This window comes from Caloenas nicobarica, chromosome 11 (genome assembly GCF_036013445.1).
Source record: "Caloenas nicobarica isolate bCalNic1 chromosome 11, bCalNic1.hap1, whole genome shotgun sequence".
Taxonomy (NCBI): Eukaryota; Metazoa; Chordata; class Aves; order Columbiformes; family Columbidae; genus Caloenas; species Caloenas nicobarica.
In genome coordinates, this window is record NC_088255.1 from 18501395 (window position 1) to 18520510 (window position 19116).

Sequence of the window (19116 nt, forward strand, 5' to 3'; positions counted from 1 at the left end):
CAGACAAACAGCAGCAAGAGTCCAACTTCCAGCACTAACATTTGCTAGATTGCATACAAAAAAACCTAGAAGGGCTGCTTCAATACCCCATTTTCAGTTGCACTTAGCGAGTAGCCAAGGCAGGCCTGAACCAGTGACAGTAAAAAAGCAAAAGAGCTGACTGCCTCAAATGTTCTTACAACGGGCACAAACCCATCAATACCTTCAAAATAAAGCTCATTTACTAAAACAAAGGCACCTTCCTCCGATGCACACTGAGAGCTGGAGATTTCACCATCTCCCACTCCCGATAGTTCTGCTCTCCCACAGGCGTGTGCAGGGTGAGCCCTCGGTGCACGGATGGGATCAGCGTGAACAAACCCCGCGTACGTCAGACCTCATCTGTACCACAAACCCAAGGCTTCAGCACCCAGCGCATCACCTGGAGTCCTCGCTTGGGGACCACTGTAAAGCATTTTTTCCTCCTCACTCCCTTGAAGAACCACTGTAAGCAATTATTTCCTTCAAGGGAAATCCTGGTCTCCCCACACGTGGGTAACTGAGAGACAGCAAAGCGGTGGTGGAAAACCAGCAGACCTGCCAGCAGGCGAGTGCCAGGATCATCCCCAACAAATAAACTCAGGGATTGCTGCAGAGACGCAGCCTGCAGAGCTGCGTGCTGCTCGGGAAGACCCCCAAGTGGCAGCAGGGCATTTAGAAAACCTCGGTCTCAAGAAAGGACTCGCTGATGAATGTGTTGGGTGAAGGACTCTGGCATATGTATATGTGGAGAGAGACAGACACAAAGGATGGAGGGGGTGGGGGAGCGAGACAGTGAGACTTGTCTCCAAGCCTTGTGCGTATTTTGACCTTTCAGTTAAAGATTCTTCGAAAAGGCACGGTTCAGCCCTGAGCCTGATTAGATGTCTTGGGAAAAACAGAGCACAAAGCATCACACATGAATGAGCACAGAGCCACAATATCATCTTGATATTCCCACCCATCCATATGGCCAAAAAAAGCGAAGTTCTTCAGTGCAAACATTGGCAGCAGCAACGTGAAGCTAATGTGTTAATTAGCAGACTTCACAATCCAGCACAGGACAGAGATTGCTGGTGTTGGCTGTTATAGTCAATCAGAAGCCAAACAGAACAAGTACCACATTATTAACCTTGTTCACAATGGGTTAACTAATTTGCTAATTTCAAGTTTCTGGAGTGAGCAGACCAAGGTCTGTTTTCCAAACCTCTTTTCTCAGAGATATCTTAAAATGTATTTGGTACGGCAAACTCTCCATCACTCGCAACTCTTTTCTTTATTAATGTGCAGACTCAGCTTGGGTGGTTAGTTTAAATTCAGGGAAGTCCACTGCCTTGTTTTACAAAACATTACAGTGAACGAGCTCAATGATTTGTCTGGTCTTTAGAACTGTAAGTTAGTTTCCATCCTGTAAACAGTTGCAAGTTATTTGAAACAATCGTAGGTTAAACTACAAGATTCATCAGATTTACTTCTTGTACAGGATTTTCACATTGAGTACAAGAGAAGACTAATGAAAATAACTGAAATTACTTAAATGCAAGTGGAATTTAACACTGTTCCTTGATGTACATGGGTTTACACACCAACTGCTTAATGAAACTCTACTTTCCTAGAAAGTTTAATCAGTAAAATAAGTACCACAATACAGGTCAGATAGAAAGATCAGCAAGACAGTGAAAAAAAATGTGAGAAATATAAAGATTTAATTCTCATGAGACACCTGAAGTACAAATCTCAAGTTAACACCCCTGCCATGAACAAGATTCTCCATATCCAGGATGTGGCACTTATACCGCATAAAAACATTTAGACATGAACAAAGTTTGGGAGGAAAAAAACACAGGGATGAGAAACACAACTGCATTAGTCTTGGCGTTATTTCTAAAGCACAGAAAACCAGAAATCAATTGCAGCAGGACCAGAGTCACCTAACTGAAGGTGAGACCACTGCACCTTCCTGCCCAACACCTGGGCACTGTTTCAGGTCACCCACTCTCGCCTCCCCAAAACGCATTAAGTGGTTCTGGGAGATGTGCTGGTTTATGGCATCCAGACGAGAGGCCTCTGGAGGTCAGAACATGAGTTCACCGCTCTCCTAGTGGTTTGCTCCAGTGGCTCCATCACTCTTTCTGGCAGCAAGGCCAGTCTAATTTCTTATTTGTTTGCCTTCTGCCTTGAGCCATTAATTCCTTCTCTGCTGGATTAAAGAGTAGCTCTTCAGCGTCAGTTATACATATGCTTTAACCAAGTCACCTCTCAATAGCTTTGTGGGCGATCAGCAGATCAGTCCTGTCGGTCTCTCATTACAAGGCTCTTTCTTGAGTGCTTGAACTTTTTTTTTTTTTTTTTTAAAACATCAATTTGACTGTCATCCCCCCCAGCTCCTCCCTCCCTCTTCTTCAGGGTTGCTGCTTTGGTGAAACACACAATCGGTGAATGATCAGCATCTCTGGCACACAGAAGTCTATACTTGCCCGTATCAAATGGATGTTATTTCACTAGACCCGTTTTACAGCATAACGGAGGAGCTGCAGAACTCACAGCCTGCAAAGATTGTATCAGTCAGCTAACAGTCAATTATCTGACTTTACTGCAAGTAAGGAGCTCGTATCTTTCTTAGTCACCACTTAATCATTTCTCCAAAAGCTTTATGGAAAACTTCACTACCTGATCCCCATTCCGCCAAAGATTTACACACTATTCAGCATCTTCAAGAAAGAAAATCCCAACAGATCTGTCTCTTCCAGCCATGGTTGAGTTTGCCCTCAGCATTGCCTGCTTCTCTGCTGAATCAACATTAGCAGCAGCTTTAGTTTTACTTCCAGAACACTGATGACCTACTGAACAGCGCAGGGTATAGTACTGATGCTCGCTGAAGACACCTACTAGGAATACTACTTTCTGACATGTCCCTAGTAACCCATGATTTCAGATGCCTCAGCCTTTTTTTTTTTTAAATTAAATAATTATGAGGTATGCTGTTGATGTTGGCACAGATCAATTATTCATACCATCGTACGGCTCCAATTCAAACATCCCAAGAAACACATTACATTAACACAGTCACCTGCTGCCGTGTTCCTACCTGGTTCTTTCCAGCTGCTTTTTCTTACTATTAACACAATCGAACCCTTCAGAGGTATATATCCTCTCAAGTATACATCAAAACCAATAACCACCCACCTCAAATCTCCCCAAAGACCCAAGTTATTCAAGATCACTGCATAAAAAGCATTAATCCCTTATAGATATTAACCAGGCACTTCATATCATGAGGGCTAGTACCTCCTACTACTTCTATTCTAGCAGGAGGCCCATTGAGCTTCCACCCCCAACCAGCATTTCCATCTAGTGACAGTTCTCATTTTGTGTTATATGTCAAATGCACATGTAAGATCCCAAAAAGCACAAGGCAGAGAGGTTATGCTGTGTGCACAGGCAGGAGGACAGGCCAAGGTTTGGGGCAGGTCGATGTGACAGCAGGAAGGGCTCTGTCCATCATACCACTCAAAAGAAAATAATTCCAAGGCAATAGTGTAGAATGAGACGTGGCTTTTACTGATCCTTAACTTGGTATTTTCAAAGCAAGAAGCTTACTTGCCAGCTCCCCAGGAACACTAATACCTGCCTGTCTGTCAGGGACACCGTCCTCTTGGATAAGGTCCTCGACAAAGCTCCAAGAAGCAGAACATGAGCCTGTGGAAAAGCGGCGGCGGGGAAGGCTGCCCATGGCTTTTAGCAGCAGCAAAGCTGCTCATATTTATGCATGACTGCTCAAGTGAACTGCGTGACTGCTTTTGTTGATCTGCTCTCAGCAATCTATTCTTTCAGTAGGAGGAAAACACGCTGGGACTGGGCAAGGGGAAAAAAAACACCCCGTGGACATAGTGAATGGGATAGGAAATTCCCCAACAAATTCTGTAAGTTTATTTGCAGTGATGTTCTGCATTGACTTTTCTAGCAGCTTTTTGGGACACTTTCACACATCAAAGCTCAAGCCACACCACGATAGTAATTTTGACTAAATCTACTTTAGAAATTGATTAGACCATTGATTTTTTCATAGTTTAGACAGAGACAGAGTGACCTTTCCATCCCACAAAAAACAAAGGGAATAAACACATGTAAACAGTCTTCATTTGAAAGGGTTTGTTCCCTTAGAATGAGAGTCCTGTAATACTCCTCGTTTTTGTTTCCTTGCAGTTCCCAAGAGATCAATTCTCCTTTCTATCTAAAACAGGCCAAAGGGACATGACTTCTCAGAGCACATGCAGAAGAGCAGCCTGAAGACAAACACAAGACACAGATCTTCCTATAGTTCAGTGAGTGGTAAAGAAATCAGTACCAATTTGTAGAATAACAGTTCTATTTCAGTCTTATCACAAGTGAAGCAGCATCACAGAGGACAGTTCCCAGTACAGAGATAACAGTTTCATAAGCACAAAAAGTTTAAGGATTTCTCTACGCAGAAAAGAGTTTTGAGATGTGTTCTTTATTAGTGGAATAACAAGGATGCTCCACAAGTTTCTATTTGTTGAAACTATTTCCCTTGTGAATCACTGCATGCATATGATTTCTACCTGCTTAAAATAAACTCACTGCATTTTGGGCAAAGTTCCACCATTAGGACCTTGTGCCTTCTGGTGCTTCCTACCCGGTGCACTTGGGGATGCAGATTACAGTCCTGGAGCTGAACGGCCGGGTGGCATTTGTGTTTTGATGATCCAACAGGCTCTGGCAGCCTGCAGAGAACACGCAGCCTGTAATTGTCGCTGCAGCACCCGTTAGGATGACACTGTGCTGGCAGCACTGGGAGGAAGGTGAACAGATGCACAGCCCGCCGGCTTTCAAACATTCAGGAGGCAATTCAGGCAAAGGATGAAACCGCACAGGTCACTCTCCCGCAAGAGCTTTGCTCAGTGCAGCACCATCCTGGGACTCACATGCTGCTGCTAAACACCTGTGCCAGGCACAGACACAAACTCCCCATCAGCAGCAGAACATCAAACTACAAAGCCACTTAACCAGAAATGTTCCGATTTATTGGGGCTGTGTGAGCAGAACACCAGCATGCAGGTTCCTGCCAGCAGGATGCCCATCCCTGTCATCATCTGGAAGGCAAACACTATTTACTTGTTATTTGTCTGTAGCTAACGAGTTTGACATCCATAGATCCCCTGCAAGAACCGTTGCTGTAGCAGGTCCGTGATGGTGGGGTGCTGTAGATGTATTTGAATGGTTCGCTCCAAAATAACAGGAGTCTGCAATGCAGCCATCAGCTTGCCTACTGCTGCTACTCTTTACAACCTTTACTCACAGACTTCAACAGAGACAACTCTCCACAGTGTTGTGAAGCCCAATTACGCATTATGGAACTGTGGCCGGTCTCAATATGGGTTGTTAAGGGAACCTTCATGATGCCACCGCCCTGTGTACACCAGACCACTGAGGGCAAGTAGGCATTCTGTGTTTTGTGGACGGAAAATGCATTTACAAGGTTCAAGTATCCAGAACACAGTACTGTTACCACAAGACACAGGAACAGTTTTAAAATACAATAAGCAAGAAAGTGTGATTGTCAGAGCTACCCCAGAAGCCTTTGGATTTGTGGTGCTCGGCTGAGCCACTGACGCCGGCTTTCCCTTCTCCTGCAGATCAGGTCAGCGTCAAGAAGGGCCATGGGGACTTGGGCACTATGAAGACAGAGACTTGACTGTCCCAAGCCCAGAAAGGCAAAACAGGCTAAATGGCTCTTTCATCTGTTCCTGCGCAGCTGCTCATGCGGCCACAGTGCCGGCACGCACAGCCCTGCTGCCCATCTCTGCGGCCACAGAGAGTGACCTTGCGGGTCGCTGCCCCCTCGGTACGGCAGAGAACAGGAACAGTGCCTGCAGGACAGCTGCTCATCCTCACTGCTCCTTTTTCTTTAGCTCTACATCACCTCAGCAGCGCTGCGCGCAGAGCACAACTCCAGCACGGGGACTCCAAACGCCTGTTACGGTGGCCAAGGAGCGCGGTGTCACCAGGGGATGGCAGTGCCACCGGGACTGCTCTGCCTTCTCAACTATTCACCCAGGGCCATCTTATCATTGCACATGCACCTCTGTTGGCTGTTAACACATCTGGAGAATATTTGCTGGTTATACATCCCCAAAAGACAGGAAAAATCTAGGCTGAGGAAACAAAGAATCAGTAAGAGAGTCAGTGCCACCCATCACAGTGACAGCAGTGCCCCCAAAGTCACAGTTGTGCAAGGGAACCACATCTCATTGTAGCCACGAGAAAGCTGCACTGACACGCGGGCCAAGCAGCAAAAAGCCTTTGCAATCTTTGCCTTAAATCTCTCTCAACAGTTGCGGGTTGGCAGGAACTGGGGCTGTTCAGCCTGGAGAACAGGAGCTGAGGGCAGACCTTATCGCTGTCTGCAACTGCCTGAAAGGAGGTTGGAGCATGGAGGGTGTTGGTCTCTTCTCCCAAGTAGCAAGTGATAGGACAAGAGGAAAGGGACTCAAGTTGCACCAGGGAAGGTTTAGATTGGATATTAGGAAAAAATTCTTCCCGGAAAGGGTTGTTGGGCATTGGAACAGGCTGCCCAGGGCAGTGGTGGAGTCACCATCCCTGGAGGTGTTTAAAAGGCATTTAGATGAGGTTCGCAGGGACATGGTTTAGTGCTAGAGTTAGGTTATGGTTCGACTCAATGATCCTGAGGGTCTCTTGCAACTGAAATGATTCTATGATTCTGTGAAATACAATCTCAAATACATTTCAGCTAAGCTAAGGATCAGAATGTCAATTCACCAATGCCTTACTCTCCCTAGGTCCTTCAACATTTCTGCAGTCTCATTTCAGCAATTTCCCTCAAAAACGCTGAACTAGCTAAAAAGAGTTGGCAAATAAACAGAGACCCCTGTTACTACTTCTCTGTTTCCCACAGTGGCACACACAGCTCCCATGCAATTAATTAATCTGCACGCCTGTTTTACCATGCTCTTGGGCACAATCATTCAGCAATGGACTGCAATCTGTGTGCAAGAAGTTGAGCAGTATCTCGATAAGGATCAAAACATTGATGGCAGTGGGATTCACAAGTCCAGGAACTGCTTTTGCACTAGAGATCTCCAGCACATACACTTTGTGACCACACTGAAGGTAGGAGACAGTGTAGGATGGGTGAGAATTGCTCATGACTCTGGTACGTAGAACACAGCAGACAGATGATGCCAGAAGAGTTACGGAAAAGCTCTCACATAAGATGATTTACTACTAGGTAATTCATTAACAGAATTGCTCTCTCAAGTATCCTAAGAAGGTTACTTTGATGCAAAAAATCTTGGGATCAAAGCTGAAAGTGCTAAAGAGAGAGTTTCTTCAGAGCCATTATCTCCAAGCCGTCCAAAACCCTACACCAGCTTCAGCGATCAGGTTATTTCTGACAAAGTCTGGTCTGGCAGGTTCAGGGGCATCTCTGTTTCCTGTGCTGTAAATTCTTGTCATCTGAAGGGCTTCCAGCTGAGCACGGAGCACTTGCAGGGCACTGTCAGGAGCACATTCTCAAGCATTTGCTTGGCCAGCTGTTCACAGAGCTTGGCAGGTCTTTATGGAGGTTAGAGAGCCCAGAGATTCCACAGTGTATCAGACAGGAGGAGGGGGCACAGAGGGATTTCTGTAAGCAACAGAGGGATTTCAAGAGTGCACATCGTTCGGGAGTGGGGGTCAGAGAAGGGAAAGAGGCTGTGCTCCAACTCTTGGGATTCCACACAAAGAACAGGGAGGTCACCTAACCAAACCGTGAATCGCTGCGGTATAACAGAGCTAAAGGAACAGAGATCGAAACAAAAAGAATTTTGAAAGAGGCATACATGGTCAGAAGCCTTAAGCTGAAAACGCTACTTCTACGTAGTAATTTTCAGAGTTATTATAATAGAGTAAGATGTCAAATATACCCATTCTGTTTATAGAACGACATGCAATTTAGCCAGAAAACTAGTTTCATCAGCATAGACCAATGCTTGAATGCAATCAAATTCCCCACCTGCGCAGTCCCAGGCACAGCTACTCTCCTGCCACGGCAGAGCCGCAGGAAAGGGCAGGATCCAAAAAAGACCACAAGAAACACCGTATTCACCTCCTGGTAACTTCAGCAGCAGCACGAATCCATCGTTGCAACCCAGTTGACAGGCAGTACTATATTATGCTGAAATGAGCCCACACGCCTGCTTTTTCACTGGAACCCAGAGGCTCTAAAGGCAGCACTGCCTTTAAATTCAGAATTAAGGAATGGTGCAAAAGAGAATGAAAATGGTGATGACTCGAAATTCTCTGCACCTGCAGATATAATGCTCACTAGCAACAGTAATGATTTAGTTAATCCTTACAGCTGTGTAACCCGATGGCTCACCACATATTGTAGGTGGGTATTTGGAGCAAACACACAATTCTTCAACTCCAGCCCCCAATACAGAAGCAGTGGCCCAGCTAAACTAACACCGGGAACAAAGATCCACCTACAGCCCCTCTGACATAGGGACAAAAGACTTTGCACATGAGATGGAATGGGAACAGATACAAGTAGCAAGATAAAATTACAACATACAGATACTTCAAGAAGGGAGAGGAATTATCATTTCCTAAAAGGGAGTAGCTATGAAGCTGCAGGAATTTTGAGAGCAGAGGCTGGGGAAACTCAACCCACCAGCTCCATGCTGTTCTGTAGTTAAACTTCAAAGCCAAAAGCAATGAGAAATCTCACACGTTTGCCAGGCGCAGGATAAGTGTTCCTCACAGTACTCGCAGTGTTTATACTGCAAGTAAATAACTAAAGTTCACATGCTATTAAAGTCTGGCATCTGGGAATTTCCTTAGGACCGATATCATTTGAAGACTCATCTCACATTTTGATCAACATCTAAAGTTTTCCTATCAGATCATGCTAACACAAAGTTCTTTTCTGCATCATTTCCCCCCAGCTTTTATTTCTTGGGGGTGGCAGGCAGGATTTGAAAGCAAAATTCCGACATTAAATTTAGGATATTAGAAATAATTTTTAAAAAACAATTTGATCAAAAAAGTCAAATCCACCTAAACTGAGACCATTTGTTTCTTCTTCTTCCCCCACTCCACACACTGGAAGGCAGTGCTTACTTCTAGTTAAAGAAAAGGAGACCTAAATTGCTTCCTGCAACCTCAAAATAGCTCCAATGTCTCAGTTACTACTTGGCTAAAAAGAATTATTAGCAGCGAAAACAAGTCCTCCACATTTATTACTCAAGCAGTTGGGGAGAAAAAGCAGAGCCGGGAAGAGATCAGAGCAAAGCCGTGTGGTTCTTCCACGAGTTGAGGCTGCGTGTCTGTACAGGTCGAAACATCCTGCTTCGTGTTTTTGCACCTTTGCAGCTTAGCAAGTCTGAGCTCCAGCGACTACAACCCAGGCCAGGGGCACATTTCGGTTATCACTATAGCAAACCGTAGCATGAGGGCAGATCCTACGTGGTTCTAGTTCACAAAAATCCCTCTAAATGGTTTTTAGAGACTTCCTAGACTTAGTGTGCTAGGGGGTAAGGTCTTTGGGCTCTCACGTCAGTGCTGGAGTGAAGACTGTGCAACATGAGATTACTGTTTCCCGATTTAATTAAGCACCTACTCTGCCTCCTGAAACAACGGAATAATGTCTCCAGAGTGTGTACATGCTCCTAACATCTCAAACACTTGTCTCTGGAAAACACATGCAAGAATTTTCTAAGAATTTTCTTCCAGCGCCAAGACCAAATTAGACAATGCTTAAGTAATGATCAATATGAATCTTCCCTAAATACATCATCAAAACCATCAGGCCATTAAAGATGCTGCTGATAACAGCACGAGGAAAATGATACCAGCACAATGAAAGACCAGCTGGCACATTCCCACAAAGGCAGAAGCAGCCCTCCTGTGGCTTTGATGAACAGCAGAAGATGAATCCTTGCAGATACAGTAATCCTGCAACCAGATACTCACGAGAACCGCAAATAAATGCAAATCAAATCCAGGGCTTTAACAGACTACGGGGAATGCAAAGGAGAGTCAGAAGAACGCACCAGCTTTCCAGCACTCGGAGCACAAAGACATTTCACTGACGATCCAGGTGAGCGAGAAGGGCACCGGTCCAACCTCTGCTTCCTGAAACCGGCTCGTATCTGGAGGGCTAATTCTTCCACGCAAGCAGGCAGGCTCATGCCTCCTCTGACTGCTACCACCCTGCACAGCCTGCGAGTTGGGATGAATCAAAGTCCTATAATCTCCCTCCAGGATGCCCTTATGCAAGATTGGGAGGGTTCAGCTCAGAACTTGGCTACAACAGCCAATTTGAAGTTTCAGGGGAAAAAACCCAACAGCTACAAACAAATAAACACACAGATGGAGAGGCTGCCAGGGAGGAGGAAAAACTGAAATCCTTGTGAGTTTGCTTTGAGAGGCAGCAGGAAGGACTGAGGCAGAGAGGAAGGTGACAGAAGAGAAATAACATGAATCTAACTGATTCAGAGGTAGATCTTTTACCAGAAAAAATACCACGCATTTGTGGGAAGTGGCTGGTCCACCTTCTTCCAAACTCCCCCCTCTCATCCGTTTTTCTCCCTCCTCAGATGACAGTACTGCATAAAACACTTCTTCTACTGAAAAAGCTACCACGTCCCCCTGTACACAACACTGCTGGCCACATGAACCTCTCCAGAAAGCAAACAGCAACAGTGGAAGACAGCAAGGGCAGCTGCTTTTGTTTTCCCCTCGGACAGGCAACCTGGGTGGGTTCTTCTTCCCCGCGAGCACACCCGAGGTACAGCTGGCACCGCTTGTTTGGCAGGCAGGCTCTCGAGGCACACGGGGCCACCTTCGGCAGCAACACATACTTTCCAGCCTCGTCCAGCCCTCGCTGCCAGGAAAGCTCAAGCGTGCCAGCAGCAGCAACGCTCGCAGGAACAGCCCTGCTTTGCACGAAGCCTGGCACCGCCACGAAGGGAACGGCTCCGCGCGCTCCTCGCAACCCGCTGTCAGCTATTCCCTCTGCCCTTATATGGGAACATCCCATGGCCCCGCTGGGAATACGATGCTGTCGGCGGACGGGAAAGCTAAAGCAACACCTGAGCTGTCAGCACAGGAGGACAGAATTTTTCTTTTCTGAAAAGCAAGCGGAGTCTGGGAGCTGTCAGCTGCTGACAGTCTGCACCCACCTTCCTCAAGGGAGTTATGCTGGTACTTTTAATCTTATTAAATATTGCTAATCGTATTACTAACCTAACTCTTTTCACATGTTGGGAGAAATTTAAAGAGAAAATTCCATATATGACCACGCTGTGTTCAATGCTTTCTAGCCAAATCTCAATTCGGGGCAAGTCCCTGGCTTGCAGATTCCAGTTCTGTTACACACAGGTGTGGACGAGCATGGAAAGTCTGCCCAGCATCACATTACCGACGAGTCACCTTCCCTGCCAGATTCTTCTCTGTCCACAACCTGCTTGCTTTCTTCTCCTGGAATTCTGCTTGCCTTTCTCGGCCTCTCAAAGTGACCCTACTAAAAACCCTGCAATTCCATTCACGGTTTGTAACAATCACAGGGAAACACCAGTTTCCCCATTAGAATGCAAAACCACGCAGCACAACAGCTCAGTGCATCAGTTTTCTCAAGTGCCTCCATCACTGGCTCAGCTCCCAACATCACACACAGACTCATCGTTAATGTAACGCTCATCAATTTCTGCATTTTATGTGCAAGGCGTCACACAGGACTCCTGTGACCCCCCGTTCAAGAAGTGAGACCAGAAAGGAGCAGACCTCAGTCAGCACTCCACTGTACATAGAATAAAACCCTTGTTTAGTAAAATACTGACCCCGCTGTTTTACAACACTCAGAATTGCAGCCCCTTTCTTTGCAAGTCCCGCAGCAGTGCGGATATTCTCTCAGGACTACTCCTGTTCCAGGCTGCTGCCTTGAGATAAAGCAGCGCTCACAGAAAGTTTAGGTTTGAAAAAAGAAAGATCTCAAATTGCACCAATGTAACAGAAAACACACCTGCTCAGGGGGCCCAAACACTTGCTGCAAAGTGTTGAAAAAGAATGTGTTCAAGGTGGAAAATGAGCTCTCTGGAACAACAGGACCCAACCACCCGCTTTCAGTACAGACAGTAAAATCAGTGCGGAGGGGGGAAAGGTGAACACATGGCCTTCCTGAAGTTAAAGGTATTGTGTTTCTCAGAAAGCCACCTTTAACATTTTTTGCTGTTGCTGGAAAAATCATTGAACAGACTGAAAAAGGCGGACAAGTCAGTCTCACCCAAGTTAATAATTTAAATGCATTTGTAAGTTAGCAAAACAGATGTAATTATTAAGCAACCTTGCCTTCTGTAGAAGGCAGTCATTGCTACCTCTGAGGATGAAGTTTCAGGAATATGATGACACTGACTTGTAATGCTATTTTTTTTAAACATTGCCTGACTCCAGCCATTATTTACTGCTGCACCATTCACTACCAGCCCTCAAACCCTGGTACAGGGCTGCTCCCTGAAGACACTCGAGTCATTTATCTGATTTTTGCCGATTAAAAAGTTATCCTGAGCTCCTCAAATAACACAGTCCCCGAATAACTTCTGGCTGCATTAGAAACTTCTCAGCAGTCTTTGAAAACCGCATCCACATCACACCCGAACACAACACTCCAGCACCGGCCCCACAGCCGCACGGCACAGGTGAAAAACTCTTTCACAATCCCCTATTTGAGCACCAATTAAAGACCCACGCTTAATTTTTTCCACGTTTCACACTGGGTGTTGCACACCCAGGAGCGGGGCGAGGACCGGGCGGTCTCCGGCCGTGTCGGAAGGGCTGCCCGGTCCTGGCCCCGCCGCCCGCCCGGTGCCGCCCCCGCCACTCCGCTCCGAACGCTGCCAAGGTCGCGGTGGCCGCAGCCGGTCCCGCTAACCCGGCACTCCCCGCCCAGCAACCCCGCTTCACCGCCGCTCGCTGCCCAGCGGGGGCGGCTCCGGGCTCGGGGGGCTACCCTGCCCACCGGAGCCCCCCCGGCTCGCCCCGCCCGGGAAGCCTCGCTGAGCCGCGGCCCCGCCGCTCCAGAGGGGCCGCGCCCATCCCCCCATACACAGACAAAGCGCGGCCCCCGGGCGGCACCTGCCGCCGGCCGCTGACCCCCGGTAACGCGCCGCCAGCGCCCCCCCGGGCAGGCCAGGGAGCTGGCGGCGGCAGCTCTTGCTCCCCCCCGCCGCGCCGCGGGACCCCCATCCCCGCCGCCCCTCACCTGCCGCGGCAGCCGCCCCGCCGCGCTCCCGCCGCGCCGCCGCCGAGCAGCGCTCCCGCACCGACCCGCGGCCCCGCCCACGCCGCGCGCCCGCCCCGCCCCGCGGGGGCACGCGCCCCCTCGCCGCCACGCCCCTCCGGGCCCGGCTCCTCCAATAGCAGCCGGCCGCCCCGCGGAGGCCACGCCTTCGCGGCCGCCCCACCCTATAGGGGCCGGCTGGCCCGCCCCCACGCTCGCGGCCAGTGGCGAGATCCCATTGGCTGCCGCCGGCGGGGCGTGGCCCGCGGCCCCCTCAGCGCCGCGGGAGCCGGAGCCGCGTCCGGCCCGCGCTCCTGGCGGACCAGGGGCAGCCGTCGCCGCAGGACAACGAGCCGCTGCGCTGGACGAGTCAGCGCGAAGCCGTTGCCGTGCGAGGCCTGGTGAGGACCTGGCCGCGGCGGGGGTTCTGGGTGCTGCCGCCAAAAGACGCGGCAGGTGCCAGCCGGGCAAACTGCTGCTGCAGAGGTGTTTGCAGCCAATGTTGAGAGCTGGACTTAAAACTATATTTTCCATATATATACTATATATATTTGGGAACGGACTTTTGAGCAGGGCTTGTTGCGATAGGACAAGGGGTGATGGTTTTAAACTAAAGGAAGGAGATTCAGGGCAGACCCGGGGAAGAAATTGTTGGCCCTGAGGGTGGTGAGAGCCTGGCCCAGGTTGGCCAGAGAGGTGGTGGATGAACCATCCCTGGAGGCATCCCAGGCCAGGCTGGACGGGGCTCTGAGCAACCTGAGCTGGTGCAGATGTCCCTGCTCATGGCAGGGGGGGCACGGGGGAGGTCCCTGAAGGTCCCTTCCAACCCAAACCGTTGTATAATTCTGGAAGAAATCGCAGCATTTCTCTTCTCTGAATTTCATAGCAATGTAACTTGGGTTCGACAAGCCTTTGTCTTCAGCCAAGAGGTGTGGGTGAGTGGGAATCGACAGCGGTGCAGCACACACAGGGAGCAAAATCTGATAGCAAAACCAGTTTCTACTTATTTAGGAATCATCCTGTACAAACACAGTGCGGGGTGGCTGAGATACAGCACCGTTCCCACTTGCAGAGTATGTGGGAACCAGGACGTTAGCAAGATTCAAGAATGTGACAAAAGCATAGTTATCTCTTGTTAGAGAACAGTGAAGAACATACCATTCCGGCTGAAAGTCAGTGGAGACAAAAGCATCATAAAGCAGAAGGGCCTGAAGTAATATGTGTAATATAAACCGATTGCTGGTTTTGTGATTTTTATTCCCACAAAGCTGGAAGGTCCAGTCATGAGAAAAGCAGAGGCTGGTGCTCTGTGTAACAGACAGAGGCATTTCTTGCCCCCGAGAATTGATTGCATAAAAACCTCTCTCTGAATTAGGGGTAAGTTCTGTCAGTAAAAGCTCTACAGACAGACAGAATTAATGCTCCCATTTTTCTTGCCGACACTGTAACTTCTGTGTTCTCCAGATGTGCTGGTCTCTGTTCTGTTGTTGATCAGCAAATGTACAGTTATTCTAACAACTGACTTGCTATCTACACACAGTGACCAGCTCTATTTACTGAATACAATTACACAGCCCAGTGCCCATTTGCCTGCTGAGCTGACTGCCAAATGTTCGAAAATCCCAGACAAAAGATGAAGTTGTGCCTTTATCACTTGGCCACAAATTCTGTGTGGAGAAACAGGAGATACCTGAGGACATGCAGAAGTGATACGGTAGCTGTAGGTCAAAGCAGACTCTGAGGAAAAGGAAACGGGCACTGGCCAGGGTTGTGCAAAGGACAGAATTAGCTGTATGCCAGGGGTGCCCATCACTTCTTTTTTGGCTAGATGAAGCTACAGAGCTCCACTCAAGACACAAAGCTGCTCTGAAAGTCTGAATCAGGCTTCCCTCCCACGTGCATTTCTGGCATTTCAGAGGAACATAGTTGGTACAAGTCCCATGTCCAGAAGTGTCATTAAACATCTACTCTTTTTGTTACAATCAATCAGCCTCTCACACTCCCACCCCTGGCCCAAAAAGCGGCTATTTTATGAGGGAAAAAATATGTCTGAAAGTTTAGAGATGCTGAACAGTCCCCCAGAGGAAGGATTATTTCAGAAACAGATGCCAGCTGCCTCTCTGGACCATGGCTCCTTGGCACTCTTATTCTGGGGAGTCCTTGGGGCCCAGTGTATGCACAAGCCTGTAAGGACCCCCATCAGGAGATGATCCCTTACTTGCTCCTCTCATCACACAGAGAAAAACTCCATCCTATTACCACACCCAACACACTGAATTGCTCTTCAGGTTAGAGCTCACTGAACAGAATATTATTGTCTCATCATATGATCAGAGACATTTTAATTGCACTCAAACTGCTTCCACCAAAATCCAGTTTTGGTGACTAAGTGTTAAAAACCCCCAAATTCTTCTTTGCTCCAACACATCCCTGACTCAAAACACTAATCCTCTTTGTGCCTTTTCTCCAGAGCCAGTCCCAACCTGCAGCCCCTTCCATCTGGTAAAAAATATCTGCAAGCTTCACTTTAAAAGGAACAAAAAGCACCTTCTCCTCCTGTCCATGGCAGGGTCTGCCTTGGGAGCAGCGCGAGAAGAGCTTCTGTGCACTTGAAGGATGTTCTAGTGCCCCCCTCCTACCCCTCTTACTGTATTAGAGCCCTCTGGAGTGACCAGGATATCATAAAATCACCACAAGATTACACATTCCCTCTGCAGGGAGGAGTTTTGATTGGTCTGCAAAAATCTTCTGCAGCTCTTAAAAATAAACTAGAGAAAATACTAGTTATCAAACGTCACACAGCTGAAAACTGTGTTACACAAAGAACAAACATTGAGGAACAAATTTAAACAGCTTCTGATTTCCATTTGTTCAGAAGGGTTTTTTTATACATATTTAAATCCATAAAGGATCCTCCTCTGTAAAAGCCCTTGTTCGTGGCTGGTTCTAAGCAGGTTAGCTAAGTCTCTTACGTAACTATTATGATAATCACAAGGCTAGCAGCTGCTTATGCTCCTTTTGATTTTCTTCTTACTCTTCATCTCATCTCCTGCTTGGAGAGGAGGAGTTAAGAAAGTCACGAGGGATATCTGAATGCTGTCTGTAGCTTCTGGGAATAAACCGCATTTAGAGCAGTAATTCAGGGACCAACGGGAGGTTGACTACATCCACCCTACTTTAAATCTGACTCTCTTGCTTTCAAGTTTTCAGTTTGTCAGAACATTTAGAAATGGCATGAAGGTTTTCATTACCCTCAGTTGGGCACCTACAGGTTTGCTAGCAGCAGGCTGTCGACATTTAGGGATCTGCTTTTGAACGTGCCTCAAAAAAAGTGCGGTCTGAGCAGTGCCTGCATCCCAGAACCTGCAGGAACAGAGTAAGAGCCTCTCTTGTCACGCACCGATTTGCACAGGGTTACTTTTCTCTCTGTGGGACACAGCAAAACAAGCTCAGGATGCTTGTGACAATCCCTTTATCTTGGAGCTCTGTGGCCCAAGCATTTGCATGTGACATGTCCAGTGTCATAATGAACAAGTTTTCCAACACTGCAGGTGGGGCTCTAGCCACAGATTGTCACGATCACCCCCACAAAACCCAAGAACTGGATGTATTTGATGGAGCAGATTATATGCACAAAACTAATACAGAGGTTTGGGTGATCGGCTCACTGAATCAACATAGATGATGTGTTTTCTTTTGTTTTTTTAGAAAAACAAGTGTTGAAGCACAGGAGAGTTCCTGGGAGCTTGTGATATGCCAGTATTTCAATAAAATAATCTTTAATGCGCCAGCTTGCTTCAGGCAAACTCACAGGAAGGCCAGTGTAGGCTGCAGCCATTTAAAGGCTTACAACAGAAGTGTGCAAAGTTCTATGAAAAACAGTCTTTAAAAAAACCTCCTTATAGTATTTCAAAATTGGTCAAGAAGTCACTTTACAAATTTGATTCTGAAAAATAATTACTAAGGCGATAGTTTTAGGATCATACTTTATTGCAGCTGTGCATACATTGCTCTCCCTCTGTCCTGGTGCCCAACGCCACATGGCCTGTAGTAAACTGAGCAATTAATTATTTTCCCAGAACAACAGTTTCTCATCCTGCTATAACTTGCAGTATAGGATAACCTGCACTAGGATGACTAGGGCATCGAATTATCCATAGACTCTCTCACTTCATTAAAAAAAGAAAAAAAAAAAAAGAAAAAGAAAAAGCACTTAAAACAGTATAGTTTGAAAACTCTTCACTGAATCCATCCTGTCCCAGGGCAGGATCTGTCTATATCTGTATCAAACCTAGTGATATTTATCTAAACCATTCTTTAAAACTTCCCATGATGGAAACTCCAAAATTTTGCCACAACCATAATTACCTGAAGTCTTAATTCTCCTTAAAAATAAAAACTGTGGCCCAGCTGTTTTTTGCTTTATTTAAGCTCACACCTTCTTAGATTATCCACCAAGTGCCAAACACCAGAAATTGCACTTCTCTCTGTTTTATGAGGAAGGTCACGAATATAACTTGCTAGCAAAAATCTGGCAATAAAATACAGTTCTAAATATATTCTAGACAAACCCAGCATTGTCTCCCTTTTCTGAGCTCGTGAACCTCACACCTACTGTAAATCTCAGTCCTGCTTCTGAAGTAAACAGGACATCTCTACCACTCCTCAGCTCCTTAAAGATGGAAGTATTTGTTTTTAGAAGATACTTTGTGAAAGAAACATCTTTTGCAAACAGACAGTTACAATGAAATCAACAGGAGCACCTCTAACTTCTCACCGGATGTTGGAACATGCAAAACTCAAGTGTTAATGAATAAATATATATATCCTGATTGTGACACCACATATAATTGGTTTTGTCCTGTATTCATAAGCAACATTTGCTACTCCTTTCATGAGTGGAAGGAATGGCAACTTTTCTCTTCAGAATGCCCCTACTGTTAGAAGTCTGCAGTGACCTCATTAGGAGTTATTTCCACGGCCACCAGGCTGTTTGCTTTTGAGTTACTCGTGGTTTCTCACGGAGCAGTAAGAGCTCAAAATAACTCAACATGGGCCAAGCTCAGGCCACTGACACCCATTTTTCTATAGTTAATGTCTGTCAAAGGGCTTCCTGTTGCTCTTACTAGGTTCTCTCTTTAACTTATCTTCCATGTCTTGACTGACAGTGGAATTAGCTTCAATCAGCCCTGGCGTTCTCTGACCGATACACAATGCCTAGGTCAGTCCCTGGCCTCACTAGACCTGTACAAACTATCGCAGCCAGCATCCCTCCTGCCTGACGGGCGTTCGGGACACAGGCCTGGCTGAGCCATCCTGCCCAGAGCGGGCTCTGCTCACAGAAAGAGCAAGAATTGAAGTCTTGAAAGGCTTTAGCAGGCAGAATTTTCTTGTTGAGGAAAGCTTCAGCTGGGAGACCTCATTCCAGAAGCGAAATTCAACTAACTATTATAAACTTTGTTAATAATCCATAGGTATGCAACAGATAACCTTTTAAAAAAACAAAACAATAACCCCCTCCAAAAAAACCCAAAATAGCCCAGAAGAGCACAGGCAATGAACCATTCATTTAGCCATGGCTGAATCATCAGGAAACTTGCACTTGTTGTAAATCACTGTCAGTACTGCAAAAGTACCTGAACTACTGTGAGCAAACACCACTGTAAAGCTGCGCTGGTTTTGTTCAAACGTGTATTTGCTGCCTGCGTTACCATAACAAAGATTTAACATAAAGTACTGAACAGATTACATGTATAGTCTGTGTTTTAGTATCTTCCTGGATATCGCCTTCAGCTCGC

The 19116-nt window shown here is 46.9% G+C and overlaps 1 protein-coding gene across 1 annotated transcript in view; it reads right to left on the reverse strand.

Moving 5' to 3' along the window:
- The window catches only part of PLXNB1 (plexin B1), an 82787-nt gene extending 69424 nt beyond the window's left edge, over positions 1–13363 (reverse strand). Inside the window, exon 1 of the mRNA XM_065642336.1 lies at positions 13301–13363. The gene's annotated coding sequence lies outside the window, so the exon portion shown is untranslated. The remainder of the gene's footprint in view (positions 1–13300) is intronic.
- Positions 13364–19116: the final 5753 nt, after the last annotated feature.